Here is a 14,727-nt window from a genome sequence, read left to right on the forward strand (position 1 = left end):
GTGATTTCAACAAATGACTCCCGAGCACGGATTCTGGTTCCTGGTCCTGCACTTGCAAAGTCCAATGATGTTCAAGACCATGCAGAGGTGAGATACGGTCTTTGACATGCCACAGTCACAGCGGTTATCAGGGCTGTACCTGCATGCTGGCGGGGGCATGCTTCAGAAATCTACCAAGATAATGCACTTTGCAAGCACGTTCCCTCTCCGCCCACACGCGCTCAGCTGTGACCCTCCCCAGAAATTCCCTGTGGGGCACTGACCAGCATCTCCTGCAACATCATATTTCTTGGTGGTTGTGCCTGTCAACCCTGGGCTTCAAAATTTCTTCTGGTCAGATTTACCGGCTCTTTCCAAGAAGACGTGGCAAAGATGCGTGTGCCTTCCTGTGTGTGCCTGCACTGAGTCAGGCATCTGCCCACCTTGAGGGTAACCTCAGCATTTCCTTCCAGCCCTGCTTTCACTCAGCCTTGGGCGGCAAAATTTTGAAAGTGTTTTCTGGAGAAAAGCTGAGCAATAATCTCGCCATGGGCGGAACATCGATTGTCCTTCCTCACGGCGGGCCCTTTATATATCACCTGGAGGCCATGGCGAACACATCTGGCTCAAGCAGCTGTTGCTGAAGCAGGCTCCGCTCCCTCTCACCATGGCCTCCTGCACAGGTACCATGAGATGGACTGAAAGACTCCGGAGGGGCTTACCCCGTGGTGGCTGGAGTGTGGCTCGGGGGAGAGAAGCTGGGTGGGCAGGGGGCGCCTGGCTGGGGGCTTCACGGCAGCATTCTCTCCTCAGGACCCACCAGGGGTGCCCTGCTTCTGCTCTGCTGTATGGGAACCTGGCTGTCCGTCCACACGGCTCCCATCCCTGGTGGAAGTGACCTGAAGAAAATCATCATAGAACTAAAGGCTTCATCTGAGAGACTTTTGGAAAACTGCGTAAGTGCCCTCCAGATTTCTTTTCTAAGCCATTTCTTTAAAACACCTTTCCTTGCGCCCAGAAGAAGGGGCTCTTTGCAGACCTGAAGCCAGGGCTGTGGCTATGTGGGAAAGGATGGGTACAATGAGACAGGTTACGGTGGGATTTTTATGCGGGTGAGGGTCAGAGGCAGAGATGAGCTAGGACAGCCCCCAACCCAACAATTTTTGGAGAGAATCATCGATCAGCTCCCTCCTGCACACCCCACACTACAGGATCTGCTTAGTAGGCTTGGTCACTCCTACCATGTTTGGTTCACAATATTGTAAAATGAAGTTTCCTGTCTGCAGCATATCCTTTGATGTGGCCCATCTTGTCTACCGGTTCAGGAGCTGGTGACCACCAAGCTAAGCTGTGACAATGTCCCTGTGAATGGAGGGCAGTGAACGCGCCTGTGGGTCCCCGGGAGCTCTCTTCCCACAGAGCAGGGCAGTTAACACGTTAGGTGTCCGCCTGTCTGCCCTTCATTGTCTGATCAGGACCCAGTCTGCCTCTAGCCGAGGCTCTGCTGAGCCAACCCCTTCGGTTGCGATCAAGACAGAACCTCTTGGGCAGCTTTGATTAAACAAACAAGCAAAAACCCAAACGTGGAAACAGTTGGTGACACTGGCCTTGCCCCTTCCTTCCACCCTGGCACTCAAACCGCAGGCTTGGCCCGTCTAGACCCAGGGGCAGAGGCTATCGGCGAGGCGAGGGGCAGTTCAGGCTGATGGGTGCTCTTAGCTCAAGTGCAACCCAGATGCTTAGTCCTTAGGCCGAGGAGCGGGGGAGAGTGTGGTCTGCGAGCCTGGGTGTGTTTGGAAAATCTCTCCCTGGCGTCTTGGAGGCCTTTCTGCCACGTGTAGCCTCCTCTAGGAGCAGGGGCTGTATCGGCTGTAACACGAGCTGCCAAGAGCAAGCAGCCACGTGGACACCCAGAAGTCTCATTTCCCATCCCTCTGAGCCCCAGAGCAGCTGAGAGGAGATTCCAGAAGGCTGTGGGGCCTCAGCCAGATGGGGAGAGGGGCCAGATGGAGCCGGGCTGCCTGGCGCGGGTGGGAATCTGGGTCTGCCACTTGATCTTGGGCCAGCTCCACCCACCAGCCGAGCTTTAGTTTCTTCTGGGACAGTGATGGCCACAGCCTCCCGGGGTTGTGGCACCGATGAGAGATGTTGGGGGTGATGGTGGGGGGTCCTCGCCCATACCAGCCACAGAGGAAGCATCTAGAAATTACCTCTTGGGATTTCTAGCAAACCTAATGCTCATCTTTGCTCCCCCTTGTTAGAACGAGACGGGCCTGCCGAAGTCCACGCCTCGCCTGCTGCGGCCTTTCGCCTCCGACTGCCGACCACCACACTACATCAACAGCTCAGCCGTCCTGCCTTATTTCAGGGCCATCGAACGTCATCCATGTCTATGCGATAACAAAATGGACATCAATGACATCATACAACAGCTCGAAAAACCCCTATTTCCACCTGGACCAGAAACTAAAGTTTCGATGCCCAACAACAGCTATGAATGTAAAAGGCTCACCTTGGCTATTTTGCAGGAGTTTTCTACATGCGTGAAATCATTGTAGTCACTGAGACAGGTCCTCGACGGCCATCCAGTGGAGCCTACTCCTCTTGAAATGGTGAAAATGTGAGAAGCCTTCAAAAAAGATGAGTGACTGCTAAGTGTGCGAACTCTACCATGAGTTATAAGTAAATTATTCCAATGAATGACCTCAGTGAACCCCCAGCTGACCAGTCCTGGGGGAACTGAGATATAAACGTGTGAATGAACTTGAAGCAGATTTCGAACTGTCTGGGTATTTATAGAATGTTTTTTTCTGCAGACTTAAGTTTTATTTATTACTCTCCTATATGTACCCTTGCGAGGGCAGGAGCTGGCACCTGTGTTAACTTATTGATATTTATTGTATTGAGAGTTGTTAATGCTCCTTGGAGGAGCCCTTGGCACCTATTTAATAAATTATTTTGAATTTTTTCTCATAACTCTGTTTTGCATGTTGTAAAGGGGGAGTCCAGGCCGGGTGGTGTGTGGCTGAGGGAGCATGGGACATGCTGTAGAAATAGATACTACTTCTACCATTTTGGCCCAATGAACAGGCTCAGTAGCAAATTACAATAAGTTTAGCAACGACCATTTATTGGGCATTTTCTTTATGCCAGGTCATGTAAGTATCATTATTATTCTCTTTTTATAGGTGGAGAAACCAAAGTCAAAAGTCATTTAGTTACTTTCTCGAGGCCACAAGGCTGCTAAGTGGGGGGGCCCCGGATTCAAGCTCTCTTCGGCACTCTGCCCACCCTCCGCCCCTCCCTGGGGGACTGGGCCTTAGCGGCACTTAGTGCCATGGCTGGCACAGAGCGAGCACTGGGGTGTCTAAGCGTGGCTCCCACTGCCTTCCCAACCCTCTGCTCCTGTGAAGGCCTGATCCTTCCTTCCATCAGTGACTTCTTCACAGCCAGGGCCAGCGCTAGCGCCGTGATCATTTGATTGAATGTTGAGCCCAAAGCTCTTAACCGTTCCTTAGAAGGCATCTGGACTAATGGTTCTCAAATCTCTGGGCTAACAGCAGCAGCGTTGCCTGGCAACGTGTTAGAAATGCAAATCCGTGGGCCCCACCCCAGACCTGCTGAGTCAGACAGTTTGGGGTGCAGCCAGCAATCTGTTCTTTAGGGAAACCTCCAGGTGATTCACATACATATGCGAGCCTGAGAATCGCTGGCCTTGAGTCCAACAGCACTTTCATCTTTGTCTTTTTTTGAGGGAAACTGAGGCCCAAACAGATAGTAGGACTTGCCCAAGTCTTCATATAAGGGGATGAGGTTAGCACTCTGAGATAGGCAGTTCAGCCTCAGACTTCTCTACTCTAAGTTCCATACCAGGCTTTTAAGCTCCCAAATAGCCTAACCTCCAATGACAATGTTTTGGTCAGTCCTTCCACAAACACCCACTGTGGCAGACAGCTATCATTCTTTTTGACTGTCCACTTATTTATGCATTCGTTGGTTGCTTCTTATATGTGCCCTGACTGGGGATCAAATCTACAACTTTGGGCAAATCAGGATGATGCTCTAACCAACTAACCTACCTGGTCAGGGCCTTGGCATGATTTATTATCGATTAGGTGCCAGAGTCTGTGGACTTGTAGACAATTGATGAGATGCAAATGATTCCTACCAAGTGGAGAAGAGAACCCCAGAGGTGATGGTTTCCTGACTGTAGAACATCAACCAGTGGAACAGCGACCTGAGCATTTTATCCCAGCATCCATTTCTTCGAGGTGACGGAGAGACAGATGAGAGAGATGTTAGTTCCTTGTACAGTCCTTTGAATCGATTGATCCCTTCCTCGATGAGGTGACGGAAACCTTTGTCTTTGTATGAGAATGAAGGGTTAATGGTTTGAGACTTAGCTTTGGTAGAGAGCAGAGCCAGCCTCCTGCTACGGAAGTCGAAAAGGCGAGAGATGCTGCCTTCATTATAGCAAGGACGTGGGCCTGTGAAGGAAACGCTTCTCCACTCACAGGACAGGTGTGGGGCTGCCACCCTGAGCCAGTCTCCAGCTCGCTGCGGACACCAACCAGGCGTTACACATTGATTCACCATGGCTGCTGAGTTAGTGCAGACCCCCCAGGATGAGGTCTCGGCCCCACAAGACTGCCCCCACCCCCCAACTTCAGACACCACAGGTCCCCAGGTCACCCACTCTTGCTAGAACGGCTCACAGGACTCAGGGAACCATCTACTCATGCCCATGGTTTGTTACAAAGGATGTGATGACGATTCAGACAGATGCACAGCCGGATGATGTGCACAGGGTGAGGTCTGGAAGGGGCCTGAGCACCACGCTTCTGCCCCGGGAGCTGATTGCACCCCGCTCCTGGCACGTGGATGCAGTCACCAACCCCCATAATTCAGAGGTTTTTTTACATCCCTCAGGCATGATTTATTATTAACTCAATCTCCAGTCCCTCTGGCAATACCATCAGACTGTGGCTTAGGGGCTGGTGACACAGAGCAGCAAGCTCAGCAAGTTCAGTGTTGCAGGGAGAGATGGCCATTGCCCCTGGGGGCAGCAGGGGCCGAACTCTTCGTGGCTGCCAACCCCCCACCCTGCCAGGACCGGGCCCCTCGCATCCTTTCATAGACATGGGCTCTGCCCCAATCAGCACAGCTGACAGTGGCCTGGATCCCCTGCTGATCTGGCCGGGATCCCCTGCTGATCTGCAGCAGCCTGCCCGAAAGTCCACGGTTCTGCAGATGACTCAGTGCCTGCTGGGGGGCTGCACCACGGTTCTGACTAAAACCACCTCGGAGCTCTGCAGGGAGAGGAAGCCTTTTGAAGCTTTGATTTCTCCTCTTGTATTTCCAGCAAATCCACCTACAGCTTCTCTGATGAAGAGGTTTATCTGCTAACCAATCCCCTTCCTTCCTTTGGGGACAGCATCGGGCATCCCAAACACCAGTCTGGCCCCCCTCAGAAGGCCCCACGCTGGTGTGGATGCTCTGTTGTCACGGTCTTGACATTCTTGATGATTCTTGAACAAGAGGCCGACACTTTCATTTTGTACGAGACCCACACATTGTGTCGCTGGTCCTGTTGGGGCGTCTGAGTGAGGCGCTGATTCCTGGCTTTCACACCGAATGGGTCTGGGCTGGTTGGGGCTGGCCCTGGAATCAGTATTTTTAACAGCTTTTTTTGACACATAATGTATATGTCTCAAAGCTCCCCCATTTAGAGTGTCCAATTCAATGTCTTTTAAAAAATAGTTTTATTGATATCAGAGAGGAAGGGAGAGGGAGAGAGAGACAGAAACATCAATGATGAGAGAGAATCATTGATCGGCTGCCTCCTGCATGCCCCCTACTAGGGATCGAGCCTGCAACCCGGGCATGTGCCCTGACCAGGAATTGAACCAGGGACCTCCTGGTTCATAGGTCGATCCTCAACCACTGATCCACGCCGGTTGGGCTCGACGTCTTTTTTAGTATAGTCACCAAGTCGTGCAACCGTCATCACTAACTCTGGGACATTTTCATCACCCCGAAAAGAAACCAGCACCCGTTAGCAGTCACCCCCCACTCCCCACCCCTCGGGCTCTAAGACCACTGGTCGGCTTTCTGTCTCTGGGCACCTGCTGCGTCCTGTCCACAGAATCACACACTACATGGCCCTCTGTGTCTGGCGTCTCTCGCTCAGCATCGTGGTCTCAAGGGCCACCCACGTGGTAGCAGGTGTGGTGCTTCATTCCTTCCTTTCGATGGCTGAGTGATATGGGATCAGTGAGGCCTGACGCAGGTGGGCCACCAGCTGGTGACACTGCTCGATGCCTACTTTCCCCATTTCTCAGAAAGAGAAGCATTTGGAGGGGAGATGAGGGAAGAGATTAGGGCCTGATTTACTCCTTTAAATCAAAACCACCTACCACAGTATAATAGAAAAGAAAAACAAAACGATTCGTTCTCACCTTTCCTGAAAGTGGCAACATGGGGCAGAGATGCTCACAGGTGACCAGGGTGACAAGTCCCAAGTCACCTGGAATGTCACCAATGAGGACTCCTACATAATTAGAATTCCTCTGGGTGATAATCTGCCAAATCAAGAAAGAGGCAAAAAGGTAAGCAGATGTTGGCATTTTGTGACAAATTTAATATCTCCTCCACCAAATGATTTCCATGGCATATCTTGTGATTAAAACTATCCAAAGTAATGACTTTTATTTTATTTTAATATATTTTATTGATTTTTTACAGAGAGGAAGGGAGAGAGATAGAGAGCTAGAAACATCGATGAGAGAGAAACATCGATCAGCTGCCTCCTGCACATCTCCCACTGTGGATGTGCCCGCAACCCAGGTACATGCCCTTGACCGGAATCGAACCCGGGACCCTTCAGTCCGCAGACCGACGCTCTATCCACTGAGCCAAACCGGTTTCGGCCAAAGTAATGACTTTTAAAATTCAAGTGCCACTTATCCGCAGAGTAAAGGAAAACAAATAAACCGATAAGCAAGGGTCACAGAGAAGCAAAAACTAATACGATAACATTATTTATTTCAGGGGGAACTTGCTGTGACCGAGGAACAGTTTAAGTTTGCCCAATTTATAAAGGAAGGACAGGGAATATAAAGCTGTAAGACATTTTTAAGCAATGTCATTTTTTCTTATTCTGGAGAATTAAGAGAAGAGAGGGAAAATAAAAAGGAAATAGAAGAGGCAATCAGATAATGAGAGAGAAGAAAAGGAGGAGGGAGAGGGATGTTTTAATATAAAATAAGAAATCAAATAGCCAATAAATGTGAAACTATGCTCAACATCACTCAAAACAAAGGAACGCAAATATGCAGAAGATCGTGTTTTCTGCCCATCCAATCAGTGATGAGGCTTGAGGGTGAGGCTGTGATGAGAAAAGCCCATTCTATTCCTCCCCTCGCCCCCTCCCCCCCCACACACACATACACGCAACCCTCTCCTGGAATTCCATTGTAATGCGATTTCCTAAGGAGATGATCAGATACTTGGACAGGACACACGTACCTCATATTCAAAACAGCGCTAATGATAACATCAAAAACAAACCAGGAAACCAGAGCGGAACTAACCTGTGTGAATCCAAGTCTTCCCAGAAGTAGGCACCAGGATGGGATTCTCCATGCCAAGGGGTTATTGGCAGCCAAGCCTGTGGGAGCAGGTTGGGCTGGGCGAGCGGGCCGACCCAGGCAGGTCTGCTCCCTGCTGAAGGAGACAGGGCAGGAAGGAGGGCTGGTGGCAGCATCTGAGACCCCAGGGCTTTCCCGAGAGAGTGGGGACACACACAGCGTCACTGGCTGGGAGAGGCCTGTGGGAGGCAAGGCCCCGAGTGATGGGCTGATGGATTTCAGAACACAGCAGCCGGGCTCAGTCCATTATACTTCCCACAGGAGGAGGTCTGAGAGGCACAGTTTCCTGGCTGCTATATAACCCAAATGCCCCAAAATAAGAGAATGGCTAAAACAAAATGAAACAAAAAAACAACAACTATGGTATCTCTATAAGATGGCATTATGTGGCCATTCAAAATCATTTTCTCAAGGAATACTTAATGGTAGGGTAAAAAGCAGGATACAAATGTATTTATGAAGATCTCTATTAAGTTTAAAAATGTGTGTGTATATGTGAGTGTGTGTAACATATATGGCCAGAAAGCAAGACTGGAAAAGAAGTAACTTTGAGGATAGGGGTAATTTTCTTTATATTTGTATCATGTTCAAAATTTTCTAAAATCAGTATATATTATTTTAGAAATCAGTACAATAAACACAACTTCAAATTTTAAATGTTTTTATTGATTTTTTTTTTTAAGACAGGGATAGAGAGTTAGAAACATCAATGAGAGAGAAACATCATCAGTAGGCTGCCTCCCACATGCTCCCTTACCAGGGATCGAGCCTGCAACTCAGGAATCAAACCAGTGGCCTCTTGGTTCCTGGCTTGGCCGGATACAACTTGAAATTTTAAAAGAAATAGCACCCAGGGAAAAGAGGATGAAATTCGGAGAGGTTTGAAGGGTTTTACAAGTGGTAAAGGTCAAACTCTTTGGCCACCTCACGGCTGTTCACTGTTATAAGGTTGGTTGTTTCTTTCTTTTTTTAATATATATTTTTCATTGATTTCTGAGAGGAAGGGAGAGGGATAGATAGAAACATCAATGATGAGAGCATTTGATCTGCTGCCTCCTGCATGTCCCACACTGGGAATCGAACCATGACCTCCTGATTCATAGGTTGATGCTCAACCACTGAGCCACCCTGGCCGGGCTAAGGATGGTTGTTTCTTCTCACTGATCTCTGAAATTACACTAGGGTCCACTAGTGTTCACAGCTGTTCATTTTCCTGGCTAAATGGCACAACCAAAGTAGCCTATCAGGGCAGATTGTTCCTTGAACAGTAACTGATTTCTCAGTGTAACCGTGCAATGTTGTTACTTCTCCCCTTTCTCTATAACTGTAGTACTCTATAATGAGAAGAGATATTTAGAATGACAATTGTAAGGCTCCTTGTGATGCCAGTTTATTCATTTACTTATTCAAACACATTCTTTCCCCAACAACATTGGTGCTAAGAACAGATATTCTTGGGTTTCAGTTTCTGGTCCTCACCTTTATGTGATGTAACCTCATCTCTATCCTGGGCATCTCTATCCATAGAATCAGACAATATGTGCCTCTTGTGTCTGGCTTCTCTCACTCAGCATCATGTTTTCAAGGTTCGTCCACATTGTAGAAGGTGCCAGTGCTCATTCCTTTTCATGGCTGAGTAATATTCCATTTATACATCCACAGATCACAGTTTGCTTATCCAGTCATCAGTTCAAGGACAGGTGGGTTGTTCCACGTTTGGCTATTATTTTTTCATTGGGTTATTTTTCATTTTATTGTTGAGTTGTAGGAGTTAGATTTTCTGGATACTAAGCCCTTATCACATACACAATTTGCATTTCCCCCCCATTCTGTGGGTTGCCTTTTCACTTTTCTTGATAGTGCCCTTTGACACAAAAATTTTTATTTTTGATGAACTCATTTGGTAGCTCCAATAGTTGTGTGTGTGTGTGTGTCCTTAGGGTTTCCTCTATATGGTATCGTGTCATGTGTACATAGAGACCGTTTTTCCTTCTTCCTGTCCAATCAACCTGCAGTGTTGAACAGAAGCAGGAGCACAGACATTCTTGTCTTGTTCCTGTCTTCGATGGGAAGTGTTCAGTCCTCCAACCATTGAACACATCAGCTGTGGGCTTTCACAGATGCCTGTATCAGGTTGAGGAAGTCCCTTCTTTTCCTAGTTTGCTGAGTGTTCTTATTACAAAAGGTAAGCCTTAGTTGTAAAATAAGGATAATGATTTCCACCATCCACGGATCTTTTAAGGATAAAGATGGGATCACAGGGGCGAGAGGAGGGGCTAGGCTCCCCCGTCAGACACGCCCATGTCTACAGCTCAGATTCACACTGGGTGCTGGTACCACCCGGCAAGTTATGTAAGCCTCAACTTCCTTATCTTTGAAGTGGGTTGCTAATAGCACCTGTTTCGTAGAGTTGCTGAGTCAGCCCGGGCAGTGAGTGGTAGATGTGATTTAAATCACACGCTTACTGAGTGAGTGCCCAGGACACAGACGCTTTGTGCTTTGGTAGATGACTGATAAAACGAGATGTGGTCCCTGTCCTTAGGAAGGGGTGACCACGTGATGCAGTACTGACAACTGCCACGCAGGAGGTGGCATGTGACGTGAGTGACAGAGAAGGAGAAATGGAGGTGGTCCAAAGTGGGGTGGGCCAGAGCAGGCTGCAGAGAGGAGGAAGCACAAGGCCTTCCAGGGGGAGGGGCTCTTGGCAGAGGAAGAGGGAAGAAGTGTGGGGCATGGCTACGGAACAACAAGGAGTCCATTTTGCCTGGCACCTGGGCCGCGCCACGGGGAGTGATGGGAGATGAGGTGGCCACACTGAGGCTGGGGCTTCATTCTACCAGGGTAGTAGGTTACGAAGTGCTGGGAGGAGATGCAGACGAGATTAAGAGATTAGATTGCCGAAACCGGTTTGGCTCAGTGGATAGAGCGTCAGCCTGCGGACTGAAGGGTCCCAGGTTCGATTCTGTTAGGACAAACTCAGTGCTGACCTGTACGGCTGTGTCCTCGGCCTGGAATGGGACTACAGGCAGCGACATTTCGTCGATGTTTCTAACTCTCTATCTCTCTCCCTTCCTCTCTGTAAAAAATCAATAAAATATATTTAAAAAAAAAAAAGAGATTACATGGTGACTAATGTCGCCCCAATAAATTTAAATAAAAATTAAAAAGGGGGCAGGCAGGATGCTGCCAGGAAAGGAGAATCAGAAGGACTCCAGGATATTAAAAAGGAGAATGGTCTTGGCCGTGGTGTTAATAAAATCTGAGAAATCTGGCCATAGCCGGTTTGGCTCAGTGGATAGAGTGTCGGCCTGCGGACTGAAGGGTCCTGGGTTCGATTCTGGTCAAGGGCACAGGCCCGAGCTGCGGGCTCGATCCCCAGTAGGGGGCATGCAAGAGGCAGGTGATCAATGATTCTCTCTCATCGTTGATGTTTCTCTCTCTCCCTCTCCCTTCCTCTCCAAAATAAATAAAAGCATATTTTTAGCCGTAACCGGTTTGGCTCAGTGGATAGAGTGTCGGCCTGTGATCTGAAAGGTCCCAGGTTCGATTCTGGTCAAGGGCATGTACCTTGGTTGTGGGCATATCCCCAATTGGGGGTGTGCAGAAGGCAGCTGATCAATGTTTCTCTCTCATCGATGTTTCTAACTCTCTATCCCTCTCCCTTCCTCTCTGTAAAATATCAATAAAATATATTTTTTTTTAAAAAGCATATTTTTAAAAATATCTGAGAAATTTGGAAGAAGGTACGATTTGTTGGGAATGAGGAAGAAGGCAGGGAAGAGAGATGGCAAATAGCAAAGTAGCTAACATGGTAGGTTTGTGGCCATTGAATCCTTACAGCACCCAGTGGGGAGGTATATCGTCAGCCACGTTTTACAGGTGAAGACTTTCTGGTCCAGACAGGTTGTCGCTGGCCCAAAGCAGCCAGGAGCCAGATGGTAGAGTTTGGGTTTTTGTCCAAATGCAACAGGAAGCCACTGGAGTTAAAGCAGGGGACGAACACAGTGCATCTTAAGTGATTTAAAAAGCCAACTCTAGCTCTGTGGCGACAATGGACGGAAGCAAAGGGTGGAACCTAGAGGTTGGTGCCATCACCGGGCCAGGCGATGAGGCCACGGTGTGTGGATCACTGTGATGGCACTGGGGTGGGGAGGAGCGCTGGGCCTGTGATTATTTTGGAGGCAACACTGACCAGTGTCCTGGTAGACTAAAGGCGGAAAGTGAAGAAAAGGAAGAAGTGAGGGTGATGTCTGAATGTGTGTCTTGAGCAGTGGGGTATCAAGATGCAGGGGTGGGGATGCCTGAGTTTGGGCAGGCGAGATTGAAAGTTAAAGAAAGACTGGTTAGAAGTAGAGAGATAGGTTTGGCTCAGTGGATAGAGCATCGGCCTGCGGACTGAAAGGTCCCGGGTTCGATTCCGGTCAAGGGCATGTACCTGGGTCGCGGGCACATCCCCAGTGGGGGGTGTGCAGGAGGCAGCTGATCGATGTGTCTCTCTCATCGATGTTTCTAACTCTCTATCTCTCTCCCTTCCTCTCTGTAAAACATCAATAAAATATATTTTTAAAAAAAAAGTAGAGAGATTCGGAAGAAACTTGTGAGTGGAGAGGAATGAGTCAAATGGAAGAGGAGAAAAGAGATAACTTTTCAAGGGACAGAAGTGATAACGCAAGAAAAAGCCCCACTGGGGAGAGGGGGCTGGCTGGGTGCATGGAGGGTTAGGTTTGTGACCCTTTCTGCCGTGGAAAGTGCTCTGCTGTGGCCTCCTGGCTCAGGTGTCACCTACCATGGGGACATTCCTGATCCCCTTCAGGGCCTGGTTCCTGCCCTTCCTCATGCCCCCCATGCTTACCCCATCACTCACAGGTTTTGTTGTGTCTCCAATACAGTCCCTGTTGGGTTCCCTGAGCTGAGTGCAGATTCCGCTTTCAGCTCACACTCTCCTTGGTCAAAGACTGGAGGAAAGAGCGACAAATTGGGTAAACTCGTGGCGGGTGTTGGGGGAAGAGGTGCAGTATGGGTCGTGCAGTTACACTGATGAGTGGGCTGGGGACTCAGGAGACCCCAACGGGTTGGAGTCTGGGCTTCAGAGGCAGGTGAGGGGCAGGTGGGAAAGACTGTAACCCCTGTCACCCAGGCCCCGCTGCCACCACAAATCTGTAATGGAAACAACTAGCCCTGTTGGGTCACTTCCCCCAGGAGCGAAAATCAGTCAGACTAGATGAAGAGATTAGATTGTTTGCCGTACCATACCTATTAAGGCAGGAAAGTAGACGCTTATCTTAGAAAGCCTTTCCCCTTTTTAAACAATAAGGGTTTTCTAGCTAATAATTCGGTGAAACAGAAAAATCTGATCAATCAGAACGCCCCACTCCCCAGGTTTCTCATGAACTGTGACTTCGTAGCTTTTCAGAGGACCAACATGGCAGGCGTATATGCAACGCTGGAAATGGCACTAAGAACACATTTACTGTTCACAGGGGAAAGCCACACGGTCTCTGGGGTTTGCTTCAAAATAATGGGGGCGGGGTGGGGTGCATGTGCGACAGGATTGGCCCTCAGTGGATCATTGTGAAAACGGATGAATGGGCCCTCAGTTCATTACACTGTTCTACTTCTGTGGATGCTGGAGATTGTCTGAAATGAAAAGATAAAAAAGCACGCTTACTGAAATTTAGGACAAGCGCAATCACACCACCCCACAGAGGCTCAATTTAGATGCTGACATACCGAAAAGAGGTACTGGAGAAGGTACGTTCTGTTCTGTAGAATTGAGTCCACATCTGAGGTGAGGTGCCTTTAAATGCCACTTAGGAGAGTTCTTATCCTATCTAAACCTAACTACGAAATTACAGCCTCAATTAGGAAACTTGACATTTTATATTCAGTATGTAGTTGTATGAGTCAATCTTTAAACCTTGTTCCACACCCCGTCAGTGTGACATCTCACACCCCAGTCACCCCTCTGTCTCTGACTTCTGACCTGGCCGCACCGCCTGCATTTGAAGCAGAGGAGACGTGACTAGTCTTGGACTTTTCCAAGCTCACACTGACTGTAAGATAGACTGTAAGGCAGAATGGGGTGAACATTAAGACGTGAACTGGTTGCGAAATGATGGTGCCAGAGACTTGGATTAGGGTTAGGGCAGTGGGATAGAAAAGTGGGTAATGACCTTGAGAGAAACGTAAAAGACAAACTTGATAGGGCTTGGTGTTGGAGGAGGGGAAGGAGAGATGGGGGCATCAAGGATAATGCTGGGATTTGGAGCATGGAGAGACCATTGACAAGATAAAAGTGACCCTTCAGCTTCTCACGCTGACCCATGTCACCTTGACTGTTGCTTCTCTATGAAATGGGAATAATCACACCACCAACTTGAGAAGCGTCCACAGGTGAGGATGTCCCTGCGGTGACTCCACGCCTGAGAGAGGAATGGGAATCTCTTGTGCACCAGCCACACTCCCTTTAGACCAGCGGTTCTCAACCTGTGGGTCACGACCCCTTTGGGAGTCGAACGACCCTTTCACAGGGGTCGCCTAAGACCATTGGAAAACACATATATAATTACATATTGTTTTTGTGATTAATCACTATGCTTTAATTATGTTCAATTTTTAACAATGAAAATACATCCTGCATATCAGATATTTACATTACGATTCATAACAGTAGCAAAATTACAGTTATGAAGTAGCAACGAAAATAATTTTATGGTTGGGGGGTCACCACAACATGAGGAACTGTATTAAAGGGTCTCGGCATTAGGAAGGTTGAGAACCACTGCTCTAGACACTCTCTGCTCCTCCCTTGCCAGCCCATCCAAACTCTGCTTCTCCAAATTATGCCCAAACATCTTTCTTACTTAACATGGAGCTGGGCTCAAAAACTTGAAAGAACCAAACAGACACCAGCTGCTTAGTTTGTTGGCAGTCGAGCTCCCTGTGGCTGGAAGGAGTCCACATGCCACTCACCTCTCTCCAGGGCCCCAACCCTCAAAGCCCCACATCTTGTTCTGTGTCATGAACTTCTTCCCTTGGGGGAGGCCTTGGGGTTTGATCAGACAAGAACCTGTGTAGCAAACCACTGCATTTTAGTCAA

The sequence above is a fragment of the Myotis lucifugus genome, unplaced genomic scaffold (assembly GCF_000147115.1).
Source record: "Myotis lucifugus unplaced genomic scaffold, Myoluc2.0 scaffold_511, whole genome shotgun sequence".
NCBI classification, from domain to species: domain Eukaryota; kingdom Metazoa; phylum Chordata; class Mammalia; order Chiroptera; family Vespertilionidae; genus Myotis; species Myotis lucifugus.